This window comes from Nannospalax galili, unplaced genomic scaffold (genome assembly GCF_000622305.1).
Source record: "Nannospalax galili isolate Female #2095 unplaced genomic scaffold, S.galili_v1.0 scaffold841, whole genome shotgun sequence".
In the NCBI taxonomy this organism is placed as follows: domain Eukaryota; kingdom Metazoa; phylum Chordata; class Mammalia; order Rodentia; family Spalacidae; genus Nannospalax; species Nannospalax galili.
The window spans coordinates 2,000,445-2,017,295 of NW_008345000.1; the positions used below are offsets into that span (position 1 = coordinate 2,000,445).

The following is a 16,851-nucleotide window of genomic DNA, read 5'->3' on the forward strand; positions in this document are numbered from 1 at the left end:
TGATTGCCAGGTGGGTACCATTACCCTATTTTGCAACAAGCTAGGGAGTTGTATTCACATTGGGCAGCATAGTGGTGCATAAATGTCAGACAAGTTAGACATTAAGCTTCCAGGACTGATCATTTAGTTAATGTGAATGATTGAGACTATATTACTATACAGTTTCAAGATCTAATGAGCCTCACCTCTAGCTCCTCTAACAGTTAAACAGAAACACATGAGTGATCTTACAAAGCTGACCCAGGCACATCCCAGAGACTTTATTGGTTTGCCATGGGATTTTAATTTAAATTCTGTTTGGGGTCAGAAAGGGTTGAGGACTTCCTGTCAGAGCCACTTAGAAATCTGGGGAGATAAAATGGTCATCATCAAGCCAGAAGAGGCAACAGCCCACACAGTGCAATCTACCAGGGGGCTAGGCCATGTATTATCACCATCTGCAGAAAAATAGCCATGGCAACTTTTCCTTTCACTGCAATTTTACCTTTGGCTATGATTGCTCCACTAATTTGAGTGTCAAAATATTATTATGTATGGATGTGATCCAAAGAAACGCAAGGATGGTTAAAGGGGTTAAACAGGCAAGGAAGTGTAATTCTACGTCAAGAAAAACCAATCATTAATAAAAAAAAAAAAACACCTGTCATTTTAGAGTAGCCCTATAAATAAGAATAAAAGACTGATTTCACAACAAACGTATTTTCGATCAAGGTCTGATTTGTACCTCTGAAGACAGGACTGCTTCTGTTAATCACAGGAAATGTGCAGGATACTTGTTCTGAAATGACCCCACAGTTGACTTATTTCCTGAATCACTGCTAAAATTCCAATTCTTCTTACAGTCCTTTTCAAATTAAAGAAACTAATAAAAACTGTTTTCATTCTTATTATAAAATTCCTATACAAGAAGTCTGCCACCGTCAGACCAGATGTACTTGGAAGGCTGTGAAAACCCACAGGGGAGAGCACACAGTGTTTGCCAGCGATGTTGGGGGCCCAGGTCTGGAGGAAGTGCAGGCTGTGGAGTTCATGGTCAAGCTGGGATGAGTAGATACAGCTTAAGTTCAGGTTCATTCTTCTCAGGGTACAACTGATTTTTCTTCAGGCTACCTTTCCCTCCAGGAACCATATAAATCGAGCTAATGGGGCATCTAGAAAACCCTCAGGTAAAGCTATCTATTTCTCTTTTCACACTATGGATCCTACAGCTAGGCTCACCTTCAGAGCAGAAACAGAAATTTAATTTCTTTCTGTTCCTTAGGGGAGCCTGTGATAAAAGCTGCCAGTGCATCCCAACTACTATCGTTTTGGGAAATGTTCTCAATTGGAATAGGCCTACAAGAATGTTAGATACTAACAGGGGTGTTCTTGCAGCTCATAAAAAATACCCGGCAAAGTGACCCCCTAGAGTCTACAAAGACTGTAGAAATAGAGGCTCCCATGCAGTGCAGAGTGGCCAGGACCCTTCCCACCTCCTCTTTCTTTAAAGAGGGGGAACTAAAAGGTACTCTTGCCATCACTTCTGCTGAATATTTATGTTCCAGAATCCAAGAACCTTATAAGAAAGAGCCAGACATAGACACCTGTCTCTGAGCTGAAGACTTAAATATGACAATTAGAGCTATGAGGATTTGGGATAAATTCTTTAACCCTTCAATCAGGGATTGGGATGGCAGGTCCTGCTCCGAGTGTTCTGAGGATTAGATGAAAGGCCACGTGGAAAATGTTTGATCTGCTGCTTGTTTCTTAGTAAGCACACAGTGACTTGGAACCCCTCTTCATGGCATCCCTCCAAGATCCCATTTGAGATCACAGCAGCTGGGGTTATGTGCGGAGGGAACTTTCCTCCTACACAGTCCAGGAGGTTATCAGACACTTCCTGAACAGTGCCTCTGCCATATTCCCATCAAGCCCAGTTTTCCACCATGCAACAGTCCTTCCCTGACGCCTTGATGCTGATGACCCCCCCCCAGTTGCAGGTTTAAACTAAAATCCAGAGAAGGGGTGAACCATGCTTCTAAGACTGGGCGGACTTTGAAATCAGACCTGAGTGGGGATCCGTCTCTCCATTACTTCCTGCCTTAGGTAAATATGCTCGATTTCACCTGCTTTCTTGTTTATGTAGAGGATACTACCTAACTGCAGTATGAAAAAGACTAAATGTGAAAACATATAAAGTGCTCAGCACAGGAGCGGGCAAAGAGTAGGGAGCTCAATTCGAAACTTGCACTCAATTCAGAAAGTGCTGGGTAAACAGAAACACCAAGTTAAAATTGGAACTAAAAGGTACGCTTGCGATCAGATTCTGTGGAACATATATGTTCCTTTAATAATGTACACGTTTCAACAAGCTCATTGAACCGTGGTTCTGTTTACCTATTTAACTTACACGGTTATAATCCTAAGTTAAAATAATTTCTCTACCTTCCTTTAAAAGTTAAAAAGAGCCAACTTTTTGGTGCAAACCTACAGTCTTATGTGGTATACTGTCTAGATATTAAGAAAAAGCACTAAGACGAAAGTGAAGCAAGTAAGAGCAGCACGAAGTATCCGAGGAAGAAGCTGGTCTGAACAAGGTGGTCCTTCGGTTTGCGGTGACCTCCCGGTTTTCCGGCATGTTCAAGAATATGCCTCCTGAATAGCGTTGTCTCGAGGCGACTGCTGAACTAACCAAGCGCATTTACTGCCATTCGAAGGGAGTATTTTAGTCACTAAGGAGTTAATTTTTGTCGTCCCCTCAGTTTTCCAGCGGAGAGGGAGACCACCGCAACACAGCCTCCTGAAAGACTCCAGGTAGACTCACTTTACAATTTTGATTCACCGTCGTTTTCCTGTTCTGATGGAACGCGAAGACAAAGCCATCCCTGTGAGAGGCTGGCGTTTGCACCGTGCAGAGTCGCTGGTGACGGCAGAGACACTGGCTGGCGTGCAGGTGGGATTTCCTGTCGCCATTTTAGGGAGACACGACTCAGTGAGGCAGTGCAGTCAGCGGGGGCGGGGGGGGGCGGCGCCAGAGCTGAGACAAAGGGGGCTGAAGGGAAGCAGCCCCGCTGGCTCGCCCCCTTCTCCCTCCGCCCCCACCACTCCCCTGCGCCTGGCCTCGGGCGGGGTCACGTGGCCGGGCTCCGCATCCGGGTATCTAGGCAGGTGCGCGGTCCCGAGGTCACGGTCACACCCGGTGCCTAGCGGGGTCCACAGCGCGGATCCTAGGCCCGGGTGGCGAGGTCTGCAGCTGTCCAGTCCGGAAGGGCGGAGGCGTCTCCCGCCGCGGGCTCGGTGCAAAGGGTTTCCGAAAGTGTCCCGCGACCCCGGCCTCTCCCGCCCCACTTCCTGCCGGCCCGGTGCCCGCAGAGTCCCGGAGAACCGCGCGCCGCTCCGGACGCAGGGCAGCAACCCACCCACCACTCCCGCAGCCATCCTGCGGCGCCCTTCCCACAACGCAACTCCGTCGTTCCTGCGGCCGCGGTACCCCGAGAGATAGGCCCTCCACCCAAGCGCAGAGCCCCCCGACCCCCACACCTCCGACCCCGAGGGCGCGGGCTCAGCAGCCGCCGCCGCAGCTGAGCTCCCATCCCAGGGGGGGCACGGGCAGGTGTCGGGGCGGTGCGAAGCCTCCGCGGCTCCGAGTGGCCCGCATCCCCACCCTCCAGCCCTTCCCGGATGTTCCGTCTCCGCCAGCCGTGGGGGCTGCATCGCCGGAGACCCCAAGGGCCGGGCAGGGAGGCCTGGCCGCCAGCAGCATGTGACCGGCCGGGGAGCCGCTCGCAGCTTTGCTGTGGCGGGCGAGCGGGAGGGGAGGGGAGGGGGAGTCTGACCCGCCGCGTTAAACCTTCCCAACCTAAGCGGGGCGACGCGCCCTGCAGTGGCACAGGAATCGGATTGGACCCCAGCGGCGCCGAGCGCGTGGATGCCAGTGCGAGGCTGGCGAGCACCGAGTGGGTGGGGGGAGACTGATGCAATCGGGCCCCGAAAGGAGGAGGAGAGGCTGGAGCGCTGGCGGCCGCACCACACCGCTTGAAGGTCGCCCGGAACCCCTGCCCTTCACCTTCGGAAATCCGCCCGCCGAGCCTCCCTGCCGAGGGGCCACCTTTTCCCAGCCAGACCTTGACACAAAGGACATCGGACTGCCTGACGGGACGCATCCTGGGACCCTTCGGCGTCGCCTCGGGCCACCTTTCCCTTTATTTTAAGGTACCGCGGTTCTGAGGGAGCGGCAGGGAGGGAGGGAGGAGGCGCAGACACCATCCGAGCCCGCGTGAACGGAGGGGCAGCGTGCCGGCGTCCGTGCTCTGGATTTCCCTCTTCTGCAAGGCGCAGTCGAAGTCCCCTTGATCTTCCCCGAACGCACAGCCACTCCGGGAAGCCCGGGGACCCCGGTGACATCTTTGCGCTTACTTTGGGGCCTCTTTTCTTGGCGGTGGAGTGTGGCACCAGGTCTAACATTTTGGAGACTTGGGGACCACAGGGGTCTGGGGGGAGCGTGCCGGCGATGTGAGGGCGCGAAGGTGACTCAGTCCACAGCTCGGGAGACTTTCCCGCGTCCGCAGGGGTCAGTGGAGAGCGTGTGCGGTAAAGTGCGGCCGGGTGGGGTCCGGGGTCCCGCGGGACAGCGGGTGGCGGGCGACCACCGCGAACAGGTGCCTTGGGCAGCCCTCCCTCGGGCTCCGCCCCTCCCTGAATTGGGGGGTGGGGGTGGGAGGATGCTGGATGTGACATTCTGCCCTTTCCCGCCCTGGAGGTTCTTTCTAGAATGAGAGGGAGTAATAGATAGTTCCTTTCCGAGAGCCGGATCTAAGGGGCGGGCGAACAAAAGGCCGCTGCTTGCGCAGCACCGGGCCACTGCGCTCCCGGGCATCTCCCGCACCAAGGGTCCTCACTTGCGTCCGCAAACATTGCGGCAAAAGGCCTTTAAGCCCGCCGGCTCCAAACGCGTCTGGTGTGCGCCCCGACCTTGCTCTCTCCCGCCCTCCCCGGTACCCCGCCCGCGGCGCGCGCTCCTCTGCACCCCGGGGACCCAGTGGGTGTCCCGGCCGCCCCGGTGCTGCTGCGGTGCTGGGCTCTTTCTGGGCACCAGGACACCAGGAGGAGGAAGGAATTTGGCGAGAGCTCGGCACGCTGTGGCGAGTGCCTTTCGTAGGCAACCTTGGGCCGGAGAAGGTGGTGCCAAATTCCAGTCCTTTGTGTCGCGCTCTGCGGCGCGGACCGGGTTTTTTTTTTTTTTTTTTTTTTTTTACCAGCTTGAATCACCGCTGGAAAACAAACTGGGTCAAGTACTTTCTCAGACATGGTGTGGGCGTTAAGAGTGGAAAAGACCCGCTGCTAGGAAAGATTGGACATGTCTGCATGCTTTTTTACCATTTTCTTTTTAATGTAAGGGAGAGAGGGTTGCAGAACGCAGGGCCCAGCAAACCTTTAATTTGTCACCTTAATAGAAGAAACTCGTGCTTTTTCTGACGTCAGGACAATGGAAATAAAACCTGAGCAGGCTTGGCCTCGTTAAATAACTCACACCGGGTGGATACTCTACAGGAAACTGTGAATTCTGGACACTGATCTGGCGTACCCCCACCTCCCCGCCCTTGCCTCAAAATAACTTTGCTGTTCAGTTAATTCTCAGTATGTGACCGAAAGCCACTAGCAATCGGCCTAATTCGGTTTGAGGTCTTAATCTTGATGCCGTTTATAACCCCCCCTCCAAACGGTGTACAGTATTAAATAGATGTTGTATGGCTGGCAGCAGTTAATCAGACCAAGTTCCAGCTCCCGAGAAACGTCCCTTCTCCCCAGGAAACAAGACTATGGCAATGCGCGCTTAGGGAAATGCCAGGTATTCAGGCCTTGTGGAAGCTGCATGGGGTCAGGAGGTGGGAAGGTGTAGAACAGGGTGACCCATTAGGAGAGACTGTGTGAGTGGTTGCAGAGCCTTCCCTTCTGAATCATGAGAAAGGAGCAGCTTTTTGAATAATTAGGGGAAGTCCAGCCGAAGGGATAGCATATTGGACTCTGAGTCGACTGTAATACAGTGGCTAAGGTACATAGGTTCAAAGATGTTTTTTATTCTTTAAACAAATTTTGTTGCTTACGTGTATTTTTACCTTGCTTCACAAGCTGTACATGGAGAGGACTGGCTCAGATACGAGGCCTGGTGTTTGCTACCATAGGAGTCTTTTCCTTCCCTGAAATGTAGCCTATAGGAGTTATTTAATAAATTTCTGCTGGATTGAGGCCTTGGCCAGGCAGCTCCACCCGCCCTTTAAGATACTGGTGATGATGGGGCTGGAGAGGTGGCTCAGCAGTTAAGAGCACTGGCTGCTCTTGGAGAGGACCTGGGTTGGATTCCCAGCACCCACATGGTGCTTAACAACTGTCTTAACTCCAGGTCTAGAGGATTGATGCCCTCTTCTGACCTCAGTGAGCATTGCATGACACAGGTGCACATACATCCATGCAGGCAATATACTCATACACATAAAATAAATAAAAATAATAAGTAAAAATTTTAAAAGACACCTGATCACCCCATCTTTTCTGAGTCACTTTGTCTGCCCCTCCTGTGAGCCTGAAGCCTTGCGTTCTTCTGCTTTGCTTTCTGTCTTACCAGAGCCCGCACTTGGGAGCAGTAATCATTGAAGATGCCCCTCACCTATCCTCTTGTCTGTGTCCTCTAATGTGCAAGCTTGGCAGCTCAAGTAGACGGCTGGGGTATAAGAACGGTGGGACTCCTGTGAGGCGCCGTGAAGAGTCACATGGTGGGGGGAGGAAGATGTAAGCATCTTCATCTAGTGAAAGGAGTCTGCTCAGAGGTATGCCAGCTTCCCAGTGCATCTCCTCTGATGTCCTAACACAATCTGGACACTTGCATGAGTGTTAAAATTTATTCTTTGTGTTTTTAAAACACAGTTCAGATTTTATTTCCGTAAACGTGCAGTGGGTTCTTCTCGGCTGAATTCTTTCGCCAGGTCCTGAGGGCTCTTCGCAGTTTGGCTCCTTGCCTTCCATTTCTTCTAAATGTCATTTCCTTTGCCCAGGTCCCGTTGTGTCCCTCCCTGTTACCTTTCTGCCTCATAACCGTGTGGCTTCCAGACTGGAATTCCTATGGCAATCATGCATATTTGTGATAGCCTCACCCAGATGTTATTTCTCTAGTGATAATGTGTCTCAGTGTGTGTTCCCAGTGGTTGAGGAGTGACTGGGAAGGCAATGTGGCAACCGGTGCTGAGGTGAGACTCCCTCCCTGCAGCACCCTGGGCAATTCATGCAACATGCTTATGCCTGACTTTCTCTGCCTGGTGCCAATATCTGAGCCACTTGCCTCCCTGAGTTGTGAAGATACAATTAGAACTGAGCTGGGAAGACCTTTTAACAAGTCAGAACTACTCAGGGAAATAGTAAGCTCAGCACATTTTAACCTGTAGGCTTGGGGGAGGGTCTCACAGTGATTCCCAGTCCTGACTCCATGGCAGACTCAACCTGTGTCTTTGAAAATCCACCAAATGCCCAGAATCCATCTTCAAAGATCTAGGTCAGGTCTGGTTTACCTGGATAGACCTCAGACCTGGGAACGAAAAGAACAGAAACCCAAACCAACAAAACCAGGAGAGGTAATTGTGATGTGGTGTGGTTTTGATTTAAAATGAAGCACACAATCCAAGCATCGCAGACTGAATGAGGGCCTCGACACGTTGCTTGATGAAGTCTTAACTATGTGAGGCTAATGCGTTTGAACCATTCGGGTGCTGACATCATGGAGTCACAACCTCAGGTTACAGTTCCTAACCAGTATTTTCCCAGGCCTAGAATCCATTCCAGGGACACAGCCAGGGTCACATGAAGATTTAATGTGTGGATCTCAGTTTCCATCTCTTAGGAATGATGGAGACGATAGGAAAAGACAGATACCATGCAAAGGAAGAAAGGGTCTGCTGTGGTCTGGGGTGTGGAAGGAAGAGGGTTTGAGGGGGAGACAGGGCGGGGCAGGGCAGAGCAAAGTGGACCTTCATTTATCCAATTGGATTTTTTTTTTTCAGATTGTAAACTGGTGGGTGTAGCCTAAGTGAGTTTGTGGGCTTTTTATGTGATCTACACTTTTAAAATTATTTAGAATTATGTGCTATTTAAAAATTACAATTTTGGACTGGAGAGATGGCACATTGGCTAAGAGTGCCTACTGCTCTTGCAGAGGACCCAGGTTCGATTCCCAGCACCCACATGGCAGCTAACAATCATCCATGACTCCAGTTCCAGGGGATCCAACAACCTCTTCTGATTTCCATAGGACTGCACAACCCAGGTGCATTTACAAACATATAATAAAAATAAAATAGTTTAAAAATAGAATTTCACTTAAAGTCTGGATTTAACAAAACAAAAAAAAAATCGATTGAATTTTATGATTTGCAATACAAAATAATTTAATGGAGCTTGGTTAACCTACCAAGAGTCCCATGATCGAAAAACACTGTCTCTGCCTCTCCCAGCAGCCATCTGTTGCCACAGTTTCCCAAGGTGGGGTTGGAGATTCCTACCCACTTTCCCATGTCTAGGCTGGGACTTTTTCTGGTTTGAGCTTGCATGGGACTTGTGAATGCTGTCACCATTGCTGTGAGTTCATATGGCTAACTCACCAGATGACTGGAAAACTGTTACACTGTTTCCTTGTGGTCATCCACCCCTCTGGCGCTTACAATCTTTCAGCCCTCACTTCCACAGGGATCCCTGAGCCTTGGGAGGCAGAAGTTTGATCCAAGTGTCCTATTCAGGGACAAGCACTCTGCAGCCTCTTGTTCTCTGCACACTGGCCAGTTTTGGGTTCCTGTGTTAATCACTATCTGCCGCGTAAGGAAACTGGTGAGAGCTGAGAGATGTATTAATCTATAGGTATAACAACGAGTCATTAAGAGTCAGTTTAACATGATAACTATGTAGTAAAAAACTAATATTAGGTTCTCCCCTATGTCCTGTGACCTGTCTAGCCTCAAGTTCCTAACCCTGATATCAGTGTCAGGTATTAGCTCCGTCCTAGGAAACAGACCTTAAATCTAATTAAAGAGAGGTTGGTTACTCACATAATATTTGTGCCACTATTGTACCAATGGGCTTGGGCATTTCATTTCAGGCTGGTTGTTATTGTATTTCACAGGATTCACAGCTGTGTAAGTGTGAGACCCTGAGACCCTCTTCATTCACCCGCTACCCCCCCATCCCTCCAGACCCCCACTAATTGCTCTTTTAGCGTCTGTAAAATGCTTGGCTTCTGCTTTGGGCATGCCTAGACATGCCCTGGCATGCCCTGACCCCCCCCTGCTACCCCCCCCCCAGGAAACTGTAAGCAAGCCTGGACATGAAAACTGCCCTATAAGGTAAAAACGGAGACTCCTGGCCCCACAGATAACAGTCAGCACATTCCACAGCCCTGAGAATAGCACCCATCAATAAGAAACCTCCAAGGCTGCGTCCTACACATCCAATCAGTTTAAAAGTATGTTGGCGTGCGCGGGCTTCTTGGACCAACCACGATGTGACACTGTTATTCCCCTCCTCCCTTTGTCTATAACCTATAAAAAGCCCCTTCTTCCCTTGCCTGGGACTCTCAGCCCAGGATCCTTTGCATTGGTGAGGTCTGAGAGCCTGAGCTTAAGCCTGAATAAACCATAAACCTTTGCTTTTGCATTTTGGTGTGTTGGGTCCTCGGTGGTCTTCTTGGGGTCCTGTGAATGAGGTACAACATAAGGTTGATGATGATTTTCTCCTGGTAATGTACATAGCACCTTCCAGCACTATGAAAGCTAGCCAGTGGAGAAGAGGCTCTGAAGTCAGCACCAGCTTGATTTCTCATTCTTTGTTCTACAGCTGATGTATGTAGTGGCATCCATAATAGGGTCTTGCCATCCAGTTCTGGTGGGTAACTGAAAACAGGGGCAATGGCCAGTATTGTTTGAGAGTCTGTGGGACTCTTGGTCAACAGCCTCTAGAAAGAGAGTCCATTCCTGGCATTGAGGGATTTCTTTTGTTTTCATTAACCTGTGATGTCTAGAAAGGGCAATGTCCTCCTGTTACAGGATAATTCCTTTTAATCTCTTTTTTATGATGTATATCTAAATACTTTAAGAAGCATCTATGGTGGTAAGTTTCCATACAGCTTTTTCTAAAGTCCTTTAGTGTTACTTAACCCTCCCTATACTCCCTCCTCTACCCTACCCTCCCATTCCCTACCTCCTTTTAAGTCTTCCTAATCTAATGTTCCCCTTTCCCCCTTCATAACACTGTGCTCTACCATTCCTCCCAGGAAGCCTCCCCCCAACCCACCCATGGCTGTTTATTAGTTTCTTGACCTCTCTGAATTTTCAAATTGAAACACGCACATCTAGCCAAGACAGAGAACATGTGGCGTTTGTCTTTCTGAGTCTGGGTTACTTCACTCAGATTGATTGATTCCACTTTCATCCATTTACCTGCAAATTTCATAATTTCATTTTTTAAGAGCTGAATACTATCACATTATGTATATGTACCATACCTTCGTTATCTGTTCATCAGTTGATGGACTTCTGTCGGTTGTTTCCAGTTTCTGGCTATTATGAAAAGGACAGCAATAAACATGGATGAACAGGTATTTCTATAGTAGGGTGTAGAGTCTTTGGGGTATATGCCCTGTTGGTATGACTGGGTCGTATGGTAGATCAGTTTTGAGATTTTTGAGGAATCTTTACACTGATTTCCATAGTGGCTGTACCAGTTCACACTCCCACCAGCAGTGGATAAGAATTCCCCTTTCTCCACATCCTGGACAGCATTTGTCGCTGTTCAGAGAGGTAAGATGAAATCTCAAGGTGGTTTTAATCTGCATTTCCATGGTGACTGAAGATATTAATACCCCACTTTTTAATTGGGTTGTTTGGGGGTTTTTTTTGTTTGTTTGTTTTTTTTTTTTTTGATGCTTAGCCTTTGAATTCTTTGTGTATTCTAGATACTAACCCTCTATCAGAGGTATAACTGGTAAGGATTTTTCCCATTCCGTAGGTTGCTTCTTCACTTAAATAATGACGTCCTTTGATATACTGGAAACCTTAGTTTCATTGGGTCCCTTTGTCAGTTGTTGGGCCTAATGCTTGTGCTATAGGAGTCCTGTTCAGAAAGTCCTTTCCTGTGCTTGTAAGTTCCAAGGTGTTCTCTACTTTCTCCTCTGTCAGATTCAGGGATTTGGTCTTAGGTTGAGGTCACTGATCCATTGGGAGTTGAGTTTTGTGCATGGTGAGAGACAGGGATCTAGTCTTATTCTTCTACATGCCCTTATCTAGTTTGTTGAATATGCTGTCTGTTCTCCAATGTGTTTTTTGGCTCCTTGGTCAAAAATCAGGTGACTCTAAATATGTGGATTTAAATCTGGGAATCAATTCTATTCCATTGATCCATGTGTCTGTTTTTATGCCAGCACCATGCTGTTCCTATTACCATAGCTCTGTAGTGTAACTTGAAGTCAGGGATGGTAATGCCTCTAGCAGTTCTTCTATTGTTCGGGATTATTTGGCTATCCTGGGTTTGTGTGTGTGTGTGTGTGTGTGTGTGTGTGTGTGTGTGTGTGTTTCCAAATGAAATTTGAGATTTTTTTTTCAATTTCTGTGAATAATTGTGTTGGAATTTTAATGGGTATTGCGCTGAATTTGTCGATTGCTTTTGCTATTTTCATAATATTAATCCTACCAATCCATGAGCATGGAAGGTCTTTCCATCTGTATTAGTCAGGGTTCTCCAAAGAAACAGAACCGGTAGAATGAAGGCAAGCTGCAAGAAGTCTGGCGTTCTCCTCTGCCGTGGCCTTTTATAAGGGCTGCCATCAGAAGGTAACACCCACATTTAGGGTGTGTCTTCCAGCTTCAGATGATCCAATCAAGAAGGTCTCTCTCATTTTAGTTAATCCCAGATCCAGTCAAGCTGACACCCAGGATTAGCCATCACAGCATCTTCTGGTATTCTCTTCAATTTTACTTCAAATCCAGATCCCCACCATTTCTTAAGGCGAAAACAAAAATCAAACAACAACTAAAGATCTAGCTCGCTTCCACTGGTAGTTGTATGGAGCTAGATGGGACCTGTGTCCTCTGTGCCCCCCAGCCTACTCTGTGTTGCTGATCTCTCTTGCCTGCCTGGGCACTGGCTGCAGTTGGCCTTGACCTTTAATCTCAACCTGTAGATCTTAAGGCTGGCTGCATCTTAGGTCCCCTGGAGAACATTTAATATACTGACAATTGGATCCCATCCTAGACCTATTAAGTCAGAAACTGTTGTGTATGATGTTGCCCTTTATCCCTGATATATGTCTATGTTTCCTAGGTGGTTCCCATGTCCAGTTAGAATTGGCAACTATTGATCTACTAAGTGATCTGTTCAAAAGGTGTATCCACTGGTCTGTCTCCTTAGATTGAAAGTGAACCTTTAAGAAACAATCTAATAAATTAAAGAATGTTAGGACTGGGAGAGATCTTGAAAGATTATCCATTAAATCAACCTTCCAGACACCCAGGGGAAAAAAGGACTTGTTCAAGTTCTGTGCCATCATTTGATTTTGAATTGTGAGGTGTCTTTTGCTACTTCTTTTTCTTTTCAAATAAAGATTTCTTTGTATGCACTATATACTTTTATTGCACTACTTTATGGTGCTTTTAATTTCTCAATATCTCTGTTTTTCCAAGGGCATTTTCTTAGGAGTTAACTGTTATAGTCTAGTTAGGGCTTAAATACTAACCAAAACAACTGTTGTCCATTGCTTTTAGTTCAAGAGCAAGCTTTGATCAGAAATGTCAGTGCAACAAAACATATGCAAAGAATAATATTTTTCTTTGAAGTATTCAAAATTGTTTTCAACTCTTTATGTTTTTAGTAATTATATGAATCCATTTTCAGTTAATGAGCGTTTAAGTTTTATTAGTATTCACACCAATATAATTTAACTCGTTGTAGTTAAATCAAGCTTCAAATGTTCATTTTCTTTTTTAACTGCAATATAGCTACATAGTATCTGCTTTCCTACATTTGGAGATACAGGCTGTCTTCTGGGAGTTTCAGTGTTAAAAGGAATGAGTGGATGCTCTTGCAGAGGGCCTGGGTTCAATTCCCAGCACCCACAGGGCAGCTAACAGCCATCCGTAATTCCACTTCCAGGGGATCCGATGCCCTCTTCTGATCTCTGTGTGCATTTCACAACATGGGTACACTTACATACATGCAGGTAATACACTCATACACATAAAATAAAAATATATTAAAAATGAGTATAGTTTTGAAACATCTAAATACAGATATTAATTCAAAGACATCATAGACTGGACATGTTGGAAGAAACTTGACAGATACTATGTGGACCTGAACAGACTGGAATGGAACCAGTTGATGGAGCTCAGTTCTGTGGAAGGTGAATCAAAGACAAGATAGAGTCCCAGCTGTCTCTTGAAAACAAGAGACTATTTGGACGCTGGCAGAACACCACCTCCCAGTCAGGGCAGAACACTGCCTTGGGACAGTAAGAATGATAGTGGATGGGCTGGTGTTTTCCTTTCTCATGGACTAGAGCTCTGGGAAAGAGTTTGGTTAGTAACAGAAAAGAAAAACACACTTTACTTTGAACTTTACTTGATTTTTGCATGCTGTCTCCTTGGCTGACCCTGCTCATTAGGTATAAAGAGCCACTCTTAGAATTCAACTCACCTTTCTCCACCTGAGAGTTTGGTCCTTTGCCTTCAACAATTCCATCGTCCACCAACAGACTGAGTCTCTACAGCCAGTGCTGGGCCACTGCAGACAAAGCAGGCACAGTGGCAGACTGTTCTGGAAGTCAGTGGCCAGTCACCATGCCCCTGCAGGGAGTATTGGTACCCACCCTGGGTGAGCTTCCTTTAACTGCAGAGCTGCCATTTTGAGCCAATTCACCCTCTGCTGTGGTTGTTTAGTGGCATTCAAGTCTCTGCCCACTGGAGGCCTGCAGACCCCTCATCTGTGACAATCAAGAATGTCTCTAGATTTTTCCAAGTATCTCCTGATAAGTAAAACTTCCCCTTGAGATCGACAGCTTGAATGTAATTCTTTCTTTGAACTTCTAGAAACCATGCTGAGGATTTTAAATGTTTCAGCATGGTGGCAGGATACCTTCAATTCTGTAGTACTTCATGGTTTTAAGTGTATTTTCATGTAAACCCTATGCATCCGGATTCAACAGTAAAAGAAATGGCGGCAGATGATGAAGATGATAAGTGAGGCTGTCTGTTGCTTCATGCTTCCATTTTTATTTCTTCTTCCTAGACAAATTGTTCTTGTGAGGATCACTGGATATGTTGTCTGCAGATGATCATAGCTTTTAAAAAGACTTTCAGTCATCTTGATTGTTGACAAATGTCTGCTAGGCTATGTGCTAAGGACCATGATCTCTGTCCCCACGGAGCTGGCATTGTAAACAAAAACCATTATTAAAATATATGAACCCTTGCTGTAAGCCAGTGGGTAATCTACACAGCAGGTTTGTGTCAATTTGTCACAAGTAAATAGCCATAGGTTGATTACTGGAAAAGGTTTAACCTAACAGGTCAGCTTGATTGACACTCTTGAAAAAGCAAACTGACCAGGCTTTGAAAGAAACATCTTACTTCAGTTTGTACAGGCTTGAGGGAAGGTAGAGAGACTGTGGTCAGGACCCAGTGAGATGTGTGAATAGAACAGGAAACGCGTGGGAGCAGACCACTGCAGGAATTCAGGGTTCCAACACCACGGAAGAAGTAAAGTGAGAGCTCTGAGCAATTTTGGGTTTGAATCCTAGGTTCCAGAAGTTACTGAGAGAGATCTTTGTAAAGATGCAAGGCACATATTTTCAGCAAGAGTTCTTTTCTATAGTTGGGAGAGGGAAGGGACCCAGAGGTGGTGTCCTAGTTAGCTTTCTGGTGCTCTAATAAAACATTCTGACCAAAAAAAGGGGGGGGGCAGGGTTTATTGGACCTTACACTTCCAAGTGACAGTCCATTATTAAGGGAAGTCAGGGTAAGAACTCAAGGCAGAAACCTGGAACAGGGGCTGAAGCAGAGGCTGTGGAGGAAAGCTTTTCTCCTGTAGCCTAGGCCCACCCACCCGCAGGTGCCGGGCCCTCCTACAAAAATCAACAGTTAAGACAGTGCCCCACAGACATGCCCATGGGTCAGGTTCCTTTTTCCCGGATGACTCTAGTTTGTGTCAAGTTGAGGAAAACTAACCGGCACAGGTGGCGTGGAGGAGAATGTGGCAGTTGGGGTTGTGGAACTACAACCAGTGAGGGGAAGGGATGGTACTCTTATGAAGGAACATTTATAGAACGTGGGAGTGGATTGAATGGTTGTATTAAAGTGATACCCAGGCTGGAAGTTTGAGTGAGAAGAAGGATGCTGTTGAGGTCAGTGGTGTGTTTGGCTTCCAGCCTGCAAGGCAGACATCCTCCTGGACAGCTCCAGGAGACAGCCAGGGACATAAAGAATTTATGGAAATTTCTGAGCAGGAAGGAACCTGAGAGGTCAGCTCTCCTTCCTGCCCTGTCTTTTTACAGATGAGAAAACCTGCATGTCGAATGACAGGGTCATTATCAAGCAGTGTTTGGGAGGGAAATCCTGTTATAATATAGCAAAGGAATTCCAACCCTATAAAATGAAAGGGTGGGAAAGAAGATCTGAAAGATGCCGTGGGATGGAACCCCCCCACTACAGTGAGGAAGCCCTAAAAAGGAGTTTGGAATGTGTGCAACTGGAAGAGGGCAGGGGTCAAAGAATGACTCCTGTCCTAAGGGCAGGCAGAGGAGAGGAGCTGGCAAGCAACTCAAAAGCAGGCAGGAGGGAGGCAGTGAGAGACGAGTTGGAAGCAGTCAGGAGTCAGAGAGTGGAGGTGGAGAGAGGAACGCGACCTGCCTCATTGAGGGAAGACAGAGTTTATGAGAGCCAGGCAGGCCCCATTAGTAAGTACAGTGCGTGATTAAATTGTGGGACCTTTATGACTGTATGAGAGGAGTAATTTTCCTCATTTCACTGATGAAGAAACTGAGGCAAGAACTCAACCTGTCATCACAGAGGTCCTCCTAGCTGGAGCCAGAATTTGCTAGTCAAGCATGAGTCAGGGGAGGATGAAGGTGAGAGCAAGTGATTCAGAGGTGATTTGGCAGCAAAGAGTAACGGTTCTGGACAAGGTTGCGTTGCAGATAAGGAGTTCTCAGAGTGACGGGCAGAGTCAGGGAGCCAGGGAAGACATTTGAATGCTGCTGTGGAGCTTAGTGAACTAAAACTATGAGCACTGGTGGTTTGGGATCTTAGACAGGAAGACAGAACCGCTCCTAAGATAGTTTGCTAGCTCTCGGTCTTTGGCTGTCAAAGACCATTTTTATCATTCCTCGCCTCCCAAGGATCCTAGGCTTTCCAAGACTTTGACTGTCAACTTTAAACGTTTAATTGAAGAATACATTATGTACGCTATATTATCTAGGTCTTTGTGTCACTGTATAAGCAAATTACCACAACTATCATCTCATGTGTCTCCTTTTCTCCTTTCCTTCCTGACAGAGTTCCTCTACGTACCCCAGGCTAGCCTCAAACTTTATGTCCTCGTACCTCAGCCTCCTGAGTGCTGGGATTACAGGCACCTCTAACACACCTTGCATGAAGTATTAATTCACCTAGAATAGTGTCATTCAGTGGTAGATGTCAGGACCTCCTTTGTAACGCTGCTTACCAGCTCTGTGGTGTGTGCATGTGAGTGTGTGTGTTTGTGTGTATATATGTATGTGTCTGTGGTTGGGCATGGGCATCTGTGTATGTGCGTTTTGTGTATATATAAGCACCTGTATACGTGAGATCT

General features: G+C 47.1%; 1 protein-coding gene across 4 annotated transcripts in view; it reads left to right on the forward strand.

The window, feature by feature from the left end:
• The first annotated feature begins 2,220 nt into the window (after positions 1 to 2,220).
• Positions 2,221 to 16,851, forward strand: part of Slc38a1 (solute carrier family 38 member 1) — an 85,323-nt gene continuing 70,692 nt past the window's right edge. The window contains exon 1 of one of the 4 annotated variants that reach the window (XM_008841312.3): positions 2,221 to 2,932. The gene's annotated coding sequence lies outside the window, so the exon portion shown is untranslated. The other 3 variants (XM_008841308.3, XM_008841309.2, XM_008841310.3) reach the window with 3 other exon arrangements.